This window comes from Myotis daubentonii, chromosome 5 (assembly GCF_963259705.1).
Source record: "Myotis daubentonii chromosome 5, mMyoDau2.1, whole genome shotgun sequence".
Taxonomy (NCBI): domain Eukaryota; kingdom Metazoa; phylum Chordata; class Mammalia; order Chiroptera; family Vespertilionidae; genus Myotis; species Myotis daubentonii.
The window spans coordinates 44,003,585-44,022,660 of NC_081844.1; positions in this window are offsets into that span (position 1 = coordinate 44,003,585).

Genomic DNA, 19,076 nt, shown 5'->3' on the forward strand with positions numbered 1-19,076 from the left:
AGTGGCGAGGAGAGAAGCCATTTAAAATACCAAATCAGCTTAGAAATATACACATATACATAAAATTACAATAATTCCCACAATAAAAGAACTGGGAATGTTTTTCTGCTCAATTTAATTTGTGCTGCTTAAATAATAATAGTAATAAAATTTACATAGGAAATGAGCTCCCCTTCGAGCAAAAACATTCCTTTTTTAATCTCTCAGAAAACTTTTGAACAATAATAGATACAGAGGCAGAGCTGCCTCAAACAGATTGTCAAACTGCAGCAGGAAGGCCGGGGAGGGTTGGGGGGCAGGAGGGAGGGGGGTAAGAGATCAACCAAAGGACTTGTATGCATGCATATAAGCATAACCAATGGACATAAGACACTGGGGGGTAGGGCAGGCTAGGGGACTGTCAAGGGCGGGGGGGAAAAAAAAGGACACATATGTAATACCCTTTGTAATACTTTAAGCAATAAAAAAAAAGAAAAAAAAAGAAAACTCTTATTTGAAAGCTGGCTCTCAGGAGGTAAAGTTTGCACAAATAGATACACGCACACAAATGGTGGGCAAATGTAATAAGAACTTTTACTCTCAGCTTCTTTAACGTTGTGAATATTGCTCAATCTGTTGGCAGTTGCTGCTATAAGATTAGAAACCCTGCCTAGCCAGTGTGGCTCAGTGGTTGAGTGTTGACCTATAAACCAGGAGGCCATGGTTCAATTCTGAGGTCAGGACATACGCTGGGGTTGTGGGCTGGATCCCCAGTGTGGGGCATGCAGGAGGCAGCCAATCTCATCATTGATGTTTCTATCTCTCTCTCCTTTCCCTTCCTCTCTGCAATCAATAGAAATATGTATATTTTAATATTAGAGACCCTAAATTGCTCAACATTAAAAAAACTAACTTAACTTTTGATGGAGAGAGCCAATACCTAATGTCCTGTCACTTTGCCACCTGCGTAACATAATCCCTTAGCCCTGCCAGCAATGTAATAGGACCTGACTTGCTTTATCCTCTCTTCCCAATCCCACTGGGACTATTGTTCAATCTTGTCAAGTCCCGTATCACTTTCACACCACATTCTTTTACTGCTTGTATCTTGAATTTGACTCTTGTTCCCTGGGGATCAGAGTGCCACTGCCAGCAGTCATTTCACTGTCACCTCTAACAACCAGGGGAAAGGTGGAACTACATACATCTATCTCCGATGGGTTTGCGTTTTCACCTGTCAAAGCACAGGGCCTTGAAAACACTCACTTTTGATTTACAAGTGTGTTGCCCAGAACCCATTTCAACAATTGGGATCACTGCCTGTGACATATTCTTGAAATGATCTAGGGATTTTTTGCTTACCACTAGACATTCACATGGCTAAATTAAGAAAATTAAGAAAAGTGGGGTAGAACTGAATCTTTGTGTAGTTGCTCTTACATAAATCAACTTAAATCTCTTCTTAAATTCATTTCAGTTTTCTTCCTGTGATTCTGTAATTTTGTGATATTTAAAATATTTGAGCCCCCAAATACATAATTTATAATAATAATGGCTACTGTTTTTTGAGTGCTTACATACATTGGTAATTGTTCTTACTGTTTTATATGTAACTAGAGGCCCAGAGTATGAATTCATGCACTGGTGGGGACCTGCAGCCTGGCCTGCATCCTCTCGCAATCCAGGACCCCTCAGGGGATGCAGGCCTGCGGGGATTGGGCCGAAACCGGCAGTCTGACATTCCCCATGGGATGTAGCAGTGCTTGAAGTGGCAGGTGGCTGGTGAAGAGCCCAAGCCAGGGCCGGGTGCCACACAGCTCCTGCTCATCCCAGCCCTGCTGTGCCTGTTGCGGCCGCTGAGGCTCCCACTGCTGCAGCTGCACTCAGCTGTGAGCCCGGCTTCTGGCCGAGAGGCACTCCAGCTGTGGGAGTGCATTGACCACCAGGGGCCAGCTCCTGAATTGAGTGTCTTCCCCTCAGTGGTCAATATGTGTCATAGCAATCAGTCAACCGGTCCAGAGGTCAATTGGTCATAATGGTCACTTAGGCTTTTATATATATATAGATGATTTATTTAATTCTCATAGCTACCCTGCAAATAAAGCTTTATTTTTATTACCATTTTACATTAGAAAGCAACAACAAGCAGGAAACAATTACCCATCTGTCTATATTGATATTCTAATATTGGTGCACAGTCTTCTTTGCCAGGATTACACAGTGTAAAGAAATTTGTTTTAACTGAGGAAACAAGAAAGAGAAATAATCTCACAATGGTAGGCATAGGTTCAGCTGCTTAAAGAGGTCAACTCTGCTTCTTGGAAAGGCTGGTTTAATCAGTTGGTAAGTCTATAAAACCACTGGAATCAGTAGCTAAACCACAACTGACATCTTACTGAATATATGTATATTCGAAAACCAAATATATCTATGTGGCATCCTCCCTTTCTAATCTCATTTCCAAAGTATCAGTTTGCCAGAAGGGAGTAACTTAGAACAATGAAATTGACAGGGGGAGCAGAAGAATGCCATTTTATCTGCCTTTTTGTGTGAAGCAAAAGCTCTTCCATGGAGACTCTATAAGAAAAGAGAGGCATATTCCTGCAATATCTGATGGTCTTGTTTCTATAATAGAATCACATTCAGGACAAAGCCATTATGGAGTCTTGGAACTTTCAAGAAGAATGAGGAAAATTTGAAAATGTTCTTGATTCTTCATGCATATGTGTCAGATTCCCCTCTGGGTGAATGCTTGAGGTTACCTTTTGGAAGTGAGATATTATCAGACATCCAATGGAATACCTTAAGGGATGTTGAAAGAAAAAAGGCCAATAGGTCTTTTTAAAAAATTCAAGGCCCTAAATTGCTCAACATTAGAAAAACTAACTGAACTTTTGATGTAGAGAGCCAATACCTAATGTTCTGTCACTTTGCCACCTGAGTAACATAATCCCTTAGCCCTGCAAACAATGTAATAGGACCTGACTTGCTTTATTATCCAATCCCACTGAGACTACTGTTCCATCTTGTCAAGTCCTGCATCACTTTCATACCACATTCTTCTTCTGCTTGTATCTTTTTATTATATTTATTTATTGCTATCCACTTATTATATTGAAAATGCTTTGTTTCTGTATTTTATAAAATTAGGATACTTAAAATTTGATTTATACCTTCAATGATTTAGTTTGTAAAGATTGTGAGTTTTTAAAAATACATATTTTTATTAATTTCAGAGAGGAAGGGAAAGAAAGAGAGAGATAGAAACATCAATGATGAGAGAATCATTGGTTGGCTGCCTCCTGCAAGCCCCACACCAGGGATTGAACCCTAAATTCAGGCATATGCCCTGACTGGGAATCAAACTGTGACCTCCTGGTTGACGCCCAACCACTGAGCCATGCCAACCAGGCAAGATTTTGTTTTTAATAAAATAGATACAAAAACATTTGCTATACTTTTTTTTTGGGAGGGGGGGCAAATAAAATAACAAAAATCAAAGTCATAGTTTCCAAAGAAGAGAGAAAAACCAGCAAATTAAAGAAGCATGATAATAATTTCACATATGTGTTTTCAATAAAGTAGTATCTTTCTGACTTGTATTTAGATGACTTAGAATAGGTAATCATATTTTTTCAAAATATATTTAAAATACATACTATAACCCATAGGTAATGGCATTATTTTGTGAAATAGCTGTGGAGTGGCAGACAGAACCTAGGGTGATTCCAGATAATTCCCATCTCCAGAGGATCTAAGCCTTGTAATTCCATCTCCCTAAGTGCAGGTGGAGCCTGTGACCTGCTTCTTACCAATAGAATATGGCAAAGGTAATAATATACACCTGTGTTGTTCACCTTGCTTAATGATCCTGCACATTGTCACCTTTACAAATGAGCTCTTGAGAACAATGTTTAGCTTCAAAATTACTTGGTTTAGGGTTTTACTTATCACTTCAAGCCATATATTTGTTACTTTTTATTTGTTTTTACTCTCACTGATAAAGTAGTCATGAAATATTTCATTGTGTTGTTCAATCTGTGAAGTTCTCCCTTGACTTAACACCATTTTTTGGTGAAATATGAAGTTATGTCATTAGTATATACACACCTGCAATTGTTGTATTGTCCTTATATATGAAGGCTTTTTTCAATATCCCCAAATAGGTTTTTAGTTTAGCCTAAATTTTCTTTTCCAGTTCTTTACTTTTGCATTTTCTGCATTTATAGGTTTTTGGTTTATCTCTTAAAAATAACATATAGCTGTATTGTTCCTTTTATCCACCTGATAATTTATTTTTATTGGTAAGTCTGTGGTTATGACTTATCTCTAAATCTTATTTTGTACTTTATAAGTGCCTTAATTTTTTTGCTCTTTTTGTGTTTTTTAAGGGTGAAATTTTTATCCCTCTTTTCTACTGATTTCAGCACTTGCCTTTGAAGTTGTATCCCATATAATTGATACCTAAACTTAATAAAATTTAAAGTTAAACACAAACTTAACACACACACATATACCCCACAATGCCATAACACCCAGTGTTTTAAGTCTTATAAACTTTCAAAGCTACATGCTACACTGTTCAATACTTTAGTTCTCTATTTCTAAAACTGTGTAGCAGTCAGTCCTTTGGCTCTGATACCTTTAAATACTGGTGTTGTCTCCATGAATATGTTATGTCATATGATAAGGGGGCTTTGAAGATTTAACTCATGTTACTAATCATCTGACTTTGAAATAGGGAGATGAGGGCAGATTCTCCCAGAGTCCTTATTCTAATCACTCAAGCCCGTAAAAGCAGAGATCTTTCTCTGGCTAGAACAAGGGGAAGTCAGAGGGTGTAGAAGGCTTGAGAAGGACTAGACACTAGTGGTGGCTTGGAGGTAAAGGTGGCAATGTGCGAGCATGAGAAGGAAATTAATTCTGCCAACAACCTTAATGAATTTGCAGGCAGAATTGTCCTCAGAGCTTCAAGGTAAGGATCTGTGTAGGTAACATCATGACTTCAGTCTGTTAGGCTCTGAGCAGAGGACGTGATTGAGACTTGCTGTGCCTGGATTTCTGACCCATGGAAATGCCAGATAATAAAGATGTGTTGTTTTAAGCTGTTAAGCTTGTGGCAGTATATTGTGGCAGCAATAATGAATACAGACTGCATAAAGTGCTGTTACTTTTTTTCAAGAAAAATGATTTTAAATAATATGATAATTTTATATGCAATAAACATTAATATTTCAAGAAAAAATGATTTTAAATAATATAATAATTTTATATGTAATAAACAATATTTCAAGAAAAAATGATTTTAAATATAATAATTTTACCAAAACTATACTAACAGAGTATAATATCACAAAAGTTGTAGGAAATATTAAAAATCTGCAAATAACAGGATTACTTCTATTCTAAAATATTTTTTTCCTTTGGCTCTATTTTTGTTCATCAGTTTATGTTGTTCATTGTATTCCACAAATGAGTGAGATCCTGTGATATTTACTTTCTCCAAGTGGCTTATTTCGCTTAGCATAATGCTCTCCAGTTCCATCCACGTTGTTACAAATGGTAAGAGTTCTTTCTTTTTTACAGCAATGTAGTAAGTAGCCCATTGTGTAGATGTGCCACAGTTTTCTAATCCACTCATCTGCTGATGGGCACTTAGGCTGTTTCCAAATCTTATCTATGGTAAAGTGTGCTGCTATGAACATAGGGGTGCATATATCCTTTCTGATTGGAGTTTCTAGTTTCTTGGGCTATAGTCCTAGAAGTGGGATCACTGGGTCAAATGGGAGTTCCATTTTTAATTTTTTGAGGAAACTCCATACTGCTCTCCACAGTGCCTGTACCAGTCTGCATTCCCACCAGCAGTGCACAAGGGTTCCTTAAGTGCAGTTTCTTTTGATTATTTGCAGATATCATTTGTGTAAACTTATATGTAACCCCTACTTGTAAACTTATATGTAACCCCCAAATCAACTCTTGTGGCACTTTTGTAGTCATTTATAGACATGCGCAAAATGGGAAAATTTGAGTGGCACAATGAGCACATTCCCAGCTGAAGTCAAACAAGGCTACACCCAGTCTTCTGAAATGTGAATCTCTTTTTCGGTCTATTTAGTGCCATATGTTTCACATTTTTGTGCTTTTTGTTGGTGATTTTGCTGTTTATAATGTTCCCCTAAACACAGTGCTAAAGTGTTATCTAGTGTCCCTAAGTGCCCGATGGCTACGATGTGCCTTACAGAGGAAAGAACACACAAAAACAATACAACCATCCAAATGTGTATTAGATAAGCTGTGTTCAGGCATGAGTTACAGTGCTGATGATGGTGAGTTCAATGTTAATGAAGCAACAGCACAGTCCATCCAGAAAAATGGAAGAGGAAATTCTCAACCTTTGTGTGAGGCCATTCCGGAAAATATAGTATGTGATGAAGCTATGGAAAAGTGTCAAAGTGTCTACATGTGTAAATTCTTGATATGACCACTAATAAAAAAGTGTAGTAAACAACATTTGGTGAGGACGAAAGCTAAAGAAATTTCAGCTGTGTTATCTAGGGACAGGAAAATGTCAAGCCCTTCTCAGCTAGTGCTGGCTGACACGCATCTCAGAAGGCCGTATGGCATGAAAATGGTAAATGTGAGGATGACGCAGGTTCTGGAGATCTGGAGGCTGAGGCTATGATGGGTTTTTAAAATACTTGCTAAGTATTATATAGGAAAAGTATTATGTGGAAGAGCAGGTTTTCAATCCTGATGAAACCAGGTTGTTTTATAAAACATTGGCAATATTAAACTCAATTCCTCACTTCTTTCCAATATTTTGAGGTAGGGTCAGAATTGACCTTTTATTGAGACTTGGGCTGTAGCACTGTTTCTCATTGTGTTTAATGCTAAGCCACCAGCTTTCCAATCTTGGAATCTCTCTCTCTCTCTCTCTCTCTCTCTCTCTCTCTCTCTCTCTCTCTCTCTCTCTCTTCCTCTCTCTTTCTCCAGGTTTCTTAACTATTCTTTAGTATTTCTCTCTGTGCTTCATTTAAAGTGGTTTCCTCAGGTCTATCTTTAGATCACTAATTCTCCTTTTTTTCCCCCCTCTGTTTAACTTGTTTTTCAGCAAACCTACTGACATTTTTATTTCAGTGATTATACTTTTTCATTTCTAAAGGTGCAATCTGAATCTGGTTCTGTTTCAAATAAGCCAAATTATCTATATATAAAACCTTAATATGCAAATAGACCGAACAGCGGGACAACAGAACAACCAGTCACTATGACGCGTGCTGATCACCAGGGGACGTGCAGAACATGGCAGGCATTGGCCGTGCTGGGATGGTGAAGCAGATGAGCAGGGGTGGCAGACCAAGGCAGGGTGCCAGTTGCTGTCATCAGTTGAGCCTTTGGGGGTTATTGAAAATTCTTTGCTCCCGTGCGCTGTGGTCCCGCCGGGCACACCCACTGCCAGTGCCCAGTGCCAGTCCCGATTGCTCTGCGCTGTCAGCAGGTGTGAATAGTGGTTGCCAGCCCTGATCGCCCCTGAGGGTTTCTCCACCTCCCCCGGCTCCTGAGGGGTAATCGGGGCAGATGTTTTTTCTAAGCTGATTTTCGTTTGCTACTTTATGTGATGAAATAATACTAACCTGGAACTATGGTGGGCATGTTAATATTCCTGGCCTAGTGCAGGAATTTTGCATGTATTCACAAGCCCTGTTCACACATACTACAAGATCGCCCCATTGCAATCTTGAGTGTTGTCTGTGGATAGGTCACAGTCCCTTGTCCATTTTCAGTAACAGTTTTTAAAATAGATTTTTCTTAACTTTATGCAGAAATAGTGAAGCATTAAAAAGTAAAGCATTCTGAGTAATTTTAATTTAACCAGAGTCTTTTTGTTGTAATTAGTGGCTTCTTCAGGATATCATTGTGTTATACTACTGGAAGAGGAAAAATAAAATAAAAACTACTAAAATTCCTTGATACATTAGTAAGTCCTATACAAAGCACAACAAAATTGGCTTGAAATGTCCATACATACTATTTTATTGAAACATAATATATATGTGTATATGCAAATGCTTATATATATATACAATGTCCAACTTACTGAATTTTACATGTGTACATATCCTTGTAACCACCAATGGTATAGAACATTTTTAGCATTATGGAAAGCTTCCTTGGATCCCCTCTTAGTCAATAACTTCAGTGGTAACCACTATTTTAACCTCTTACCAAACATTAATTTTGCCTGTCCTTGAAAGATTTCAAATGAAAATTTTAAAGTATATAGTATTAGGGGATTCAGGAAGATGGCAAAATAGGAAGATCCCAAATTCCCTCCTCACATGGAAGCACTGAATATACAGCTATACACACATCAACCCCCTCTGAGAAAAATCCAGAAACTAGCTGAGTGAATCCTACATTGGATGATGAAGAAAACTCTTGTCATAAATCCCACCCTGGCACAGTGCCTTACAAATTGGGAGGGAACCTCCAACTTTGAGCTTCTCCATGAGGACTGAAGGGTTTGGACCACCAACTTTTAGGGTTACCAAATGAGGGACGGGCCCCAAATCACCTACCTCTGAAAGCCAGGGAGGTTTGCATGACAAATATAGTTGCACTGCCTTTTTAAAAATATATATATTTTATTGATTTTTTACAGAGAGGAAGGGAGAGGGAAGGAGAATTAGAAACATCGATGAGAGAGAAACATCTATCAGCTGCCTCCTGCACACCTACTGGGGATGTGCCCGCAACCAAGGTACATGCCCTTGATTGGAATCGAACCTGGGACCTTTCAGTCCGCAGGCCGAGGCTCTCCACTGAGCCAAACCAGCTAGGGCTGCTCTGCATTTTTTTTTCTTCCTTCCTTCCTTCCTTCCTTCCTTCCTTCCTTCCTTCCTTCCTTCCTTCCTTCCTTCCTTCCTTCCTTCCTTCTTTCCTTCCTTCCTTCCTTCCGGGCAAGAGTATAGTAGAATGCACTTGTGGTTTTTATTTACACTTCTTAATTACCAGTGATTTCATTTTCTTAAACAACACATCCAGATAGCCTGTTGTTTGAAGTGCCTGTACAAGTATTTTGCTCATCTTCTTATATTGGGTTGCTTATTTTTCTTAAATTGATTTATAGGATTTCCTTATATATTTTGGAAATATGGTAGTCTTTTATCAGAATCTATTTGGAAGAGCAAGAAACTTAACAGTGAGGAAAAAATTCTGTGAGGCAGATGGAGCAGTGCTTCGCTTAGTGGTCTATGTTGGTGCAGACTCAAGGGCAGGATGTGCAAGCAGCATTTCTCTCAGTCTCTGCTTACCTGTTTCTTCATGTTAACCTAGTTTTCTGTAACTCCTGAGAGCTGGAATGCGTATACTGTGTAGGTGATGAAGTAAAGTGAGAGCCCAGAATCTGAAGGTGAATTGGTATAGTATTGTGTTAAAAATGCCCCAGTTTTTACATTATGTAGTTCCATAGCCTCAGTTATTTTCCATTTGTGAACAATACTTGCAAAAGGCTTTATATGTACACATTAAATTTAGGAGAGTCTTAAAAATTCATGCCCCTAATGAATGGGGATTCAATTGGTGCAGGTTTTCAACCTGATAATTAAAAGAGTTCTAAAAGTAGAGGCTAATTGAATTTCAATTTACCTCTCTTTCTGCATCAACAGCATGCTTTTAGAAACTTTTTTAAAATAGCTATAATATTTCAAATATTTTATTACAGCCTGACAGTAATGATCTTATAAGTAGGCTAATTGTAGATTGCATTTCAGACCTCCTTTGGAGATACTTCTGTTCAATGCTTAGAGCTGGTAGAATAGATTTAGTTTAAAAGTCCGCCCTGGTATTTAAGAGATTTTTTTACTTTCTTAAATCTACAAGAGTTAGAAATCAAACTTTGTGTTTAGTATAGATACCTTGAACAAGAGCGGATTTTTTATCTTTATGTTACCTGGAAAATTATTTTGGGGTTCTTGTATATTTTGCATTAGGCAAAGCAAATAACAATCCCCTATGTTCTCTATCCAAACTTGTAAAATGGCATTAATAATTTGTACCACATACGATGCCAAAGACAAACTTAGGGAGTTCACAGAACTGAGGTCCCCATCTGTGAAATCTCTTACGTCCATGGATCCATGAGTTAAGAAGCACAAGTCTAGAGGATTAAACACTCCCTACCTATTACAGAGCCTGACACAGGCCTTGCTGTGAAATTCCAGGTAAGTGTCCACTTCTCTTCAAGTTCCACCAGAAGACAGTTCTGAGAACATGAGGAGCAGATGTGGTGGCACAAGGAATGGGAGATGGAGGGAACTGTGTTCAGAGAGTGTTAACAGGACACTACAGTGATTTTTCTAAGGCCCTGGTTCCATCATCGATGTGGAAACTACCTACACTTAAGGATGCACATTTAAATGTGATGAACTTCTTCAAAGGTACAGTCTTCTATGTTTTATAGTTTAATCAGCTTTAGCAACTCAAATTGGTGCAAATATTTTACATGTTTCAGAAATGCATGATTACCACTTTTCCCTCATTGTTTTGAGAAGGGAAAAATGAATCAAGTGCCTAAAGAAAAAATTATGAATAAAGAACAAAGTTATGTTCCTAAAATCTTTCTTCCAGAGATTAACAAAGAAGCATGGGAACTTCTAGCGGAAAGCTATCCTCTGGGTGACATTGCTGAATTTGTGGGAAACACAAGATTATGCAATCTAGGGATCCATTTGAATTTTAAACCCTTCATGACAATAAACTCTATATTCCAGAGATATTCCAAGATATGAGAAAAGCTTATTCTTGTTCTTTGTATATGCATGCTTTTAGCAATTGCATTGAGTAAACCCTCCTTTTATTGCCATATTTGATTTCAATTTTTTCCCTGAAGTTTTTGAATCTGCATTTGTCATCGATGTATAAAGTACACATAAATCTGTCTCTATCTCTCCCTTTCTCATGTGTATATACAGGGCATCCCACCAAAATGTACACATTTTAACAGCTGATAGCTCAATTTTAAAAATAAAATGTATTTTAATAAGCACTGCCTTTATAATTATTCAAAGTATGTGCATACATTTTGGGGGGATGCCCTTATACGTATTAAAATTTGAGAGTGAAACCTGGGCAAGTAGAAATTTCTGATGACAAATATAAATGCATCAGAAATATGGGACTCAAATTTTAATTATTTTATCTCATTTAAAAAGGACAAAATAATTTAGTCAAATTCATTTTGGCTTTGCTGTGCATTAAATATCTTAAAATGAGATGTTTGTTAAATACTTATTTAAACAAGATCCTATGTTAATACATAGCCCTTAAGGTAACCAGTTTCCCAATTAGTGTCCATACAGAGAAGATATAAAGAGAGGGTCACATGTTCAAATTAATCTCATAAAGACTCTCAGTGATTCTGCATTGGGTTGAATAGTGTCTCCCCAGAATTCATGTTCACCTGGAACCTGTGAATGGGATCTTAATTGGACAGTGTTCTTTGCAGTTGCTACCAAGTTAAGATGAGGTCCTAGTGAGCTGTGGTGAGCCCTAGTCCAGTAGCTGATGTGCTTATAAGAAAGGGGATGACCTGGAGGAGCCTGGAGAGGATGATGCTAAACGAAATAAGCCAGTCAGAGAAAGGCAAACATCACACGGTCTCACTCATATGTGGAATCTAATGAACAAAATAAACTGATGAATTAAATATGACTAGAGGCATGGAAACATAGAACATACTGATGAATCTCGGATGGATGGGTGAAATGAGGATGGGAAGGAATTAACCAAAGATTTCTGTGATTTTTTGACGGACTTATTTGGCTGGCCAGAATCCTAAATTTTGGCAAAACACCTTCAATACAAGAAATAAAAATATATATATTAAAATAGGTCTGAGATAATTAATCACAGCATTATAGTGAATAGAATAAATTTTATGATATTATATCCTAGTATAAAACTCAATGTTTCTGACATTTTTCTTAGTAATGGTGGTAAATTCATATCTTTTTAACTGGGACAGAATAGGAAGAAATTAAAGACAGCCATTGCTAAAAAATGTTTCATAGCAAACCAATCCCAAACTCGGAGGCTTTTAAACAGCAATCATTTTTATCACAGAGGGTTGTGTGGAGTTTGGCTGATCCAGTTTGGCCTCAGCTGGGGAGATTCAGCTCTGCTCCCTCCCTATGTCTTGCCTCTTCTCTTGGGCATGTTTTCTCATAATGGTGGCAGTGGTTCAAGAGATGGAAGCCGCTTGCATTTCATTTTCTAACATCCTATTGGCTAAAACAAGAGCCATGGACGAATCAAGGTGTGGGGAAATCTATCCCTACCAAAGGTAGGGGTGAAAGGATTTCCAACTGCAATAGAGAACTGGACATTTGAGTCATTATTGTGATGTACCACAGAGTCACTGGTTTTAAACTGCTTATGATATAATTGAATAAGGACAAGAGAAATAGTTTTAATAACAAAAAGATATTAGATGCAAAAAAGAAAAGATAGCATCAATTGAGGTTTGGTGAAAGGCACACAAGCCAGTGAGTGATTGTGGGGAGAGCCAGGGGCCCGCTTCAGCCCCAGCCCTTCTCTGCCTGCACTGCCTCCAGCCACACACAGCAGGGCCCTTTGCTACTTGGAGAGCAGGGAGCAGTTGCATCTGAACTCAGCCTGCGGATTCGCAACATTGGGAAGCACACATCAAGTGCTCTCACCAGCTGGGAGCCTGCTAGCAGGACTGCCCATAACCCTCTAATAAAAGTGTATGAAACTACAGAAAAAAAGAGGACCCTGCTTCTACCTCTGTAAGATATAACTCCAGGAACCCATAGGCAAATAATCAGACAGTTATCGCAGACATCTTAAAAAAATTCATTCCTAAGGCAGAAAGGAGCCTAATTACATACCATTTTTCCAGTTGCTATCATCTGGAAGTTAACAAGAAAAATAAAGGATTCTACTATCCTTGCAATGTACCACCTGAGGCTCACAACCGTTATTAAATAGGATGCAGCTCTCTATATTCAACATTTCTGGCTGGCCTGCTATGATGGTGTCAGGCATAGAAATAATTAATCTTTGAGGCTATGAACGCATGCAGGAACATGATTAAATGTATGTCAGAATGCATGGATCAAAATCTGCAGTTTCCAAATGGACACTATTGCAAGAACAAAGTATGCTTAGAAGAACTAGATGATTAAAGGGCAGGACTATCTCTCAAGGGAAGTAACATCATCACATTGCTTGTCATTTAGGATGACGGTGGCAGAGCGGAAAAGTTGTGAGGTTTGGAATCAGATGGCCCAGGTTTGTGTCATGTGACAGCTATGAAGATTTTTATGATCTTTTTGATCCCACGTTTCCACAGTTGTAAAATAGATATTGTTATCTCCGACAAGGCTAAGAAAATCAGTTGAAGCAATGTTTGTGAATGGATTATACCAAGTGTGAACTATTAATATTTTATTGGTTGATATTTCTAGTTAACAGACTGATAGATATTATGGCTCCCAAATTCTGTCAGTCAACTTCACAGAAGGAGTGATACAAGATGAAGGCATGATGAACTTGAACACAAAATGCCAAGGTCAAGTTAAAGATTTTTGAACTTCATCCATAAGGAGGAATAGCTTTATTCCTAGTTTCATTTTTATTCCTGGGCCACAGAGTGCATTGCTAATGCTAAAGAGTGGTCCCATAAACAGGGCTATTTTCCAGGAACATTAAGAGAAGTTGTTTAGAAGGAATGTTGTCAAGTCTCTACAATTCCCTTTGGCATTCATTTGTTTGTAGAGTTTCCACTTGTGCATTTTCTGAAAGAATAATAACCTCAGCTATAGGAAAGACCTACAGAGGTAGACCCTGATGGTTATTGTATGTGCCAACTTGAGTCGGCTAAGGGATGTCCAGATATCTGGTAGGACATTATCTCTGAGTATGTGTGTGTGTCTTTCTGAGAGAGATTAGCATTTGAATAGACAAACTGATATAGAAGATTGCCCTCACCTATGCTGAGGAGCATCATTCCATCCATTGTGGGCCTGAATAGAACAAAATGGTGGAGGAAGAACGAATTTGCTCTCTCAACTGGGACATGCATGAGAGCATTAGGGTTCCTGGTTCTCAGGCCTTCAGATTATCAGATTTCCTCATTATCCAGCTTACAGATAGCTGACTGTGGGACTGCTCAGCCTTAGTAAAGTGAGCCAATGCCTATGGTAAATCTCCTCATATATAAGGAGTTTGGCTTTGTTTCTCTGGCCAAATTATGGACAAAACTGCAAGGCAACTCAGATACTGATGAGTTGCAATTCTAAATGTAGTTTGAGTTCATCTATTTCTATTTTCTTCTCTCATCATGTTTGCTTTGTGGCCGAGTGCAAAGAGTGGATACAAAAGTCACTTTCAAACTGAAGCAATGACCTATATACATTTTCTTTGAAAACAAGAGAAAGGGTAATTTTTTACATGTAAGAATTCTGTAAATCTAATAATTACAAAATATGATTATAGTGGGGAAGAAGGGGTAGGTTGGAAGATTAAGTCTTACCTTTAAGAAATTCCAAAATCAGGTACTTAGTTAAAATAAACTGTAAAGTGAGTAATTGTTTCATATCTGTCATACACTAAAGCTTTTCTTGGGCGTGAAAATAACCACACAAGAACAGCTCATCTTACCTAGATTGAAAATGTGACTCACAGCGATGGATTCATTTCTTGGATGAGTCATTATTTCACCCTGATGAGAATGAAACCTGCTGATACATCACACAAAAAAAATGGCAGGTTTTTAATTTTATTTTTTTAAGCAAGCAAAGCAAAAAGCAGCAGGAAGGAAATTCAGAGCTGCTGAATACAATCATGTAAGAATCCGGTTTGATGCAACTAAAAAGTAATTGAATTTGTGAATACCGGGCAAACAGCTCAATGCAAAGTAAATGATATGCTGATGTGTTGACATTTGAGCTTGTCTTATAGAAAGAAGGAAAATAATAATCTTTAAACTCGAACTTGTGGGAATCATTTTCTGCCCTTTGTGACTTCTTGCATGGGGATCTCCATTTCATATAAATTGGTTGAAAAAGGGTCTGAAATGAATTCTAATATATTTAGCACAAACTTTTTAAAAAGGGAATACTTGGGTATGTTAAATAGAAGGTAGAATGTTAAGGGGGAAGAGTACTCATTTTTGAGAATTGTTATTATTTTAAATTCAAACTGAAATTATATAAGGCTCTCTGTTAACAAGATATATTTGTTTTTGTCATGATGACTATAACCTAAATCAAGTAAGATATTTTGTAAACATAATTTGTTTTTATATAGAAGATGATGAACCCCTCTAGCAGTACAGCTGGGGCACATCTGCGTTATCCCAGCAATATTCAGTCATTAAAAGTTACCCATTTATAAATAATGAATGCCTTTGATTCGCATCTGCATTACCAAGGGTAATCTTTTTCTATGGTGCATCATTCCACAAGATGTATGCAGTTCTCTCAACATGAATTCAGTAGTGGCAGTTCTGGGCATTTTTTTATTTCAATGTAGTTTTGATTGATATATGTAGCAGTTTCACTAAAACATTGCTTCTTAGTGTGTTCTTTACTGGAGGTATGCTATCAAGGTGTGAACAGGGTGTGTACACTAGCACACACTGGGGGATGCAGGTTGTCAGACAGATGCATGTAGAAGGACACGCTCCTGCCCATAGGGAAGGTGACCGTGTTCTGGTCATGCACACTCTTAGTTCGTTGTATGCAGACTATGCTGTGGACTCATAGTCCTTAAATTAGGTCAAGTAAGGTGAGGAATTGTGAGGCTGGGGAAGGATGTATTTCTTATCCCAATGAAAAGAGTCAGGAAAGAATCCAGATCTAAGATGAGGAAGGAGTCGGGGTTAGTTAGGGACAATGCAGAGCGAATGGAAAGTGCAGAGAGAAGAAAGAATTGGTAGACAGAGCGCCTGGCTCAGCTAGGAACCTGAAGTTAGTCCCACGTGGTGGCATGAGAGACTAGTTCAGGAGGGAGGATCCAGAGACAAAGTCTACTGTACTGTTTGCATACTGTCATCCCAAGAACACAAATTACTTTGGGGTAGGGGGTTGTTTAATTGTTATGATTTGTCCTGTCCCAGCCTCTTTAGTATCCAAAGTATGCATCAGAGAGTACAGACGAAGCATTCTAGGGGGGCAAAATGCAACTACTTATGGTATATATTTCCTGCTCCTGGCAGGGAGGCTGGTGGGTGGGAAAAGGGGGAAGAGAATTTTCCTGGCAGGAAAGTAGAGTCCTGGGAGCATTTATGCATCTCCAATCCTGTAGACTTTCTTTATCTAAACAGGTATTCGGCTGTTCCCTCTGAAACGATGCTTCATGGCCTCTCAAACTGCAGTACCTATAACGTCGATGGCATTACCTTTGCTCAAGACAGGTTTCCTAGCCCTTAGAATTCAGTGTCTTGACTTCATGTAACTAATGCACTTTTTTTTTCTTGGGGTGGGGGGCGCGTGCAAATACAAGTTTCCTTTGAGATCCCACACTTTCTGTTCTTCCTTTTCTTTCCCATAGGAGAGCTGCCCTGCCTGCGATTTATCAGAGGGTCTGAAAGGGAGGTTTAATTTCCGAACTATCCAAGGAGGCTCTCGGGGGGTGTCACTCACTGCACCGCTGACTTGTGGACCAGCACAAATTGAATTCCATGCATGCGTGCCTATCTGTCTTTGACAGCCCCTTGGCGTCCCAGACTCTCACAGTGCAGACACAGAGCTGCTGCACGCCCAGCCCCCTGCTCCGTGCCTGCTGGTGCCTCTCCTCGCCTCCTCCAGATGCTCCTGAATCCTGGGCGCTGTGTAGTGCCGGCTCCCGGCCCCTGATGACTGCAGTCTTCTTTAGCATATGCCAAACCTAAAGTGTATGCGGGACAGTCTCCAGATAAGCACCACTGTGCCCTGAATAATAGCATATTTTAATTTGAGTGTAGCCTGTGCCCAACGACCTCTGAGTACTGCACCTAATCAGGAAATGCAAAGTGCGAAATTAAACTAGAAAGAAATGGTATGCCAACAGAATCTCTAATTGCAGGAAAATAAGGCAAGTACCTCTGCTTTTTTTTTTTTTTTTTTTTTTTGTAATCCTCACCTGAGGATATGTTTTTATTGGTTTTTAGAGAGAGAGAAAAGAAGAAGAGAGAGAGAGAGAAACATCGATGGGTTGCCTCCTGTATGCACCCCCTGCATGGGGATTGAACCTGCAACCTACGTGTGTGCCCTGATCCGGAAGAACCCACAGCTTTTTGGTGTACGGGAGGACATTCCAACCTACAAAGCCACCTGTCCAGGGCCACAAATACCTTTTATTTATTTATTTTAAAATTGTTTTATTGCTTAAAGTATTACAAAGAGTATTACATATGTCTCCTTTTTTCCTGCCCTTAACAATCCCCCTTTTCTTAACAAGAGAATTGGATCACTTTTTATGAAAAGCATAATCTTCATGCCTTTTGAAGGCTACGAGATATCCGGAAGAATCTGTGACATCCATTGCTAAACTAATAAAGGATAGTTCCTTGCCGGTTAAATGTGAGCCCCCCAGTATGAATGAGATGCAAAGTGAATGAACATATTGACAGGGGGCCATCCTGGGGTGGAAAGCGTGCAGCCACAAACAGCTGCCAGGACATCTGTGGTGATCACTGCTGAGAAGCTGGGCTTACTTGTTGATCAGTAGCTTTTCCTTCTAAAACTTCATAGTTCCCTGTGGGGCAGCTACTGAGGATGTAGAAATTGAGAAGAAAGAGTGAATATCTCAAAGATATGTACCCAGTGAGGACTTTGTCTGAAAAGAAAGATAGTCCCCTCTTTAATAAATTGGTCGGGAGAGAAATGAGCAACATATAGTTATAGAAGATATACCAACAGACATATAGCACATAGGAGTCAGGTAGGATGCCGTCTCCTCGCAAATGTATGTGTGTATGAAAGGGAGTACATGTCCTAGAAGTAAATACATTGTTTTAATTTTTTATCTTTATTGTTGAGGGTATTACAGATGCCCCCCCCCCCTTTTTTCCCCCTTGTTTCTCACTCCCTGGTTCCCACCCCATCCAAGGCCTTCAATCCATTTTTAAACTCTGAGTTGTGACTACTCCTAGCTCCTCCAAGTGAGATTTCTATAAAGAAATTATATACTCCATGTTCATATAAAAGCCGTTCCTGGAGTCTGATTTTGCCTACGTTCATTAAACTGTACGCTATGACAGTTCTCCCAAAGACTTGTGTTAGGAATCTAAGAAAGAACTCAGGAGGGCTGTTTGACTTCTACATGGCAGTTCATTTGACTCTTCGGATTTTCCTTTGGTGGGAAGTTTTGCTCTTGCTGACAGCAAGAATAATTGCTGCACACAAAATTTAACTCTATTTTCTTGCTCAATTTTTACAGTGTAAGCAGTCCTGGACTATGAAGTTTTTCAGACCAAATCTGCTCTGGGCAGGAAAAGCAAATTGTAATCTGATGCCCAACCCTACAACAGCTTATTGTGTCCTTGTGGAAAGAGTGCTTACTTTGAACCGATCTTGGGATTTTGGATAACAAAAAAATACGTAGATTGATTTATTTTTTTAAATTTTACCTGATAATTGTTTTATTAAAATAGTACAATTGCATGAGGTGAAGTTTTCATATTTTCAAGTATTCTCAGCTGTTTAGGTATTTATATATTATTGTCTTGCTTTATCTACAAACTATTACATATAATTTACTGCATTTGGCATTTCCATTTAGGAATAATAGCCTTGTAGACAAGGAAATAACTTTAGCATTGATATACAGTGTTTCATTATCTAATTTCATTGATATGAAATGGTTACTGCTGTTTTAATCTTCAAAATATATGCAATATGATTCTGGGTCCTCAGGAAATCTATTCTTCTTGTGAGGCTCCTTCCCAAGTAATTACCAGGGACTGGAAAAATACAAATACAATGATGATTTACTCCACTTCTTTCTCCGCTTGTTGTCCCTGTTGGGAGACTCCACATTTCCCAGGCGCCTCTAGTCCTGACCTCTGACAGAGGCTGTTGGGCTCCAGT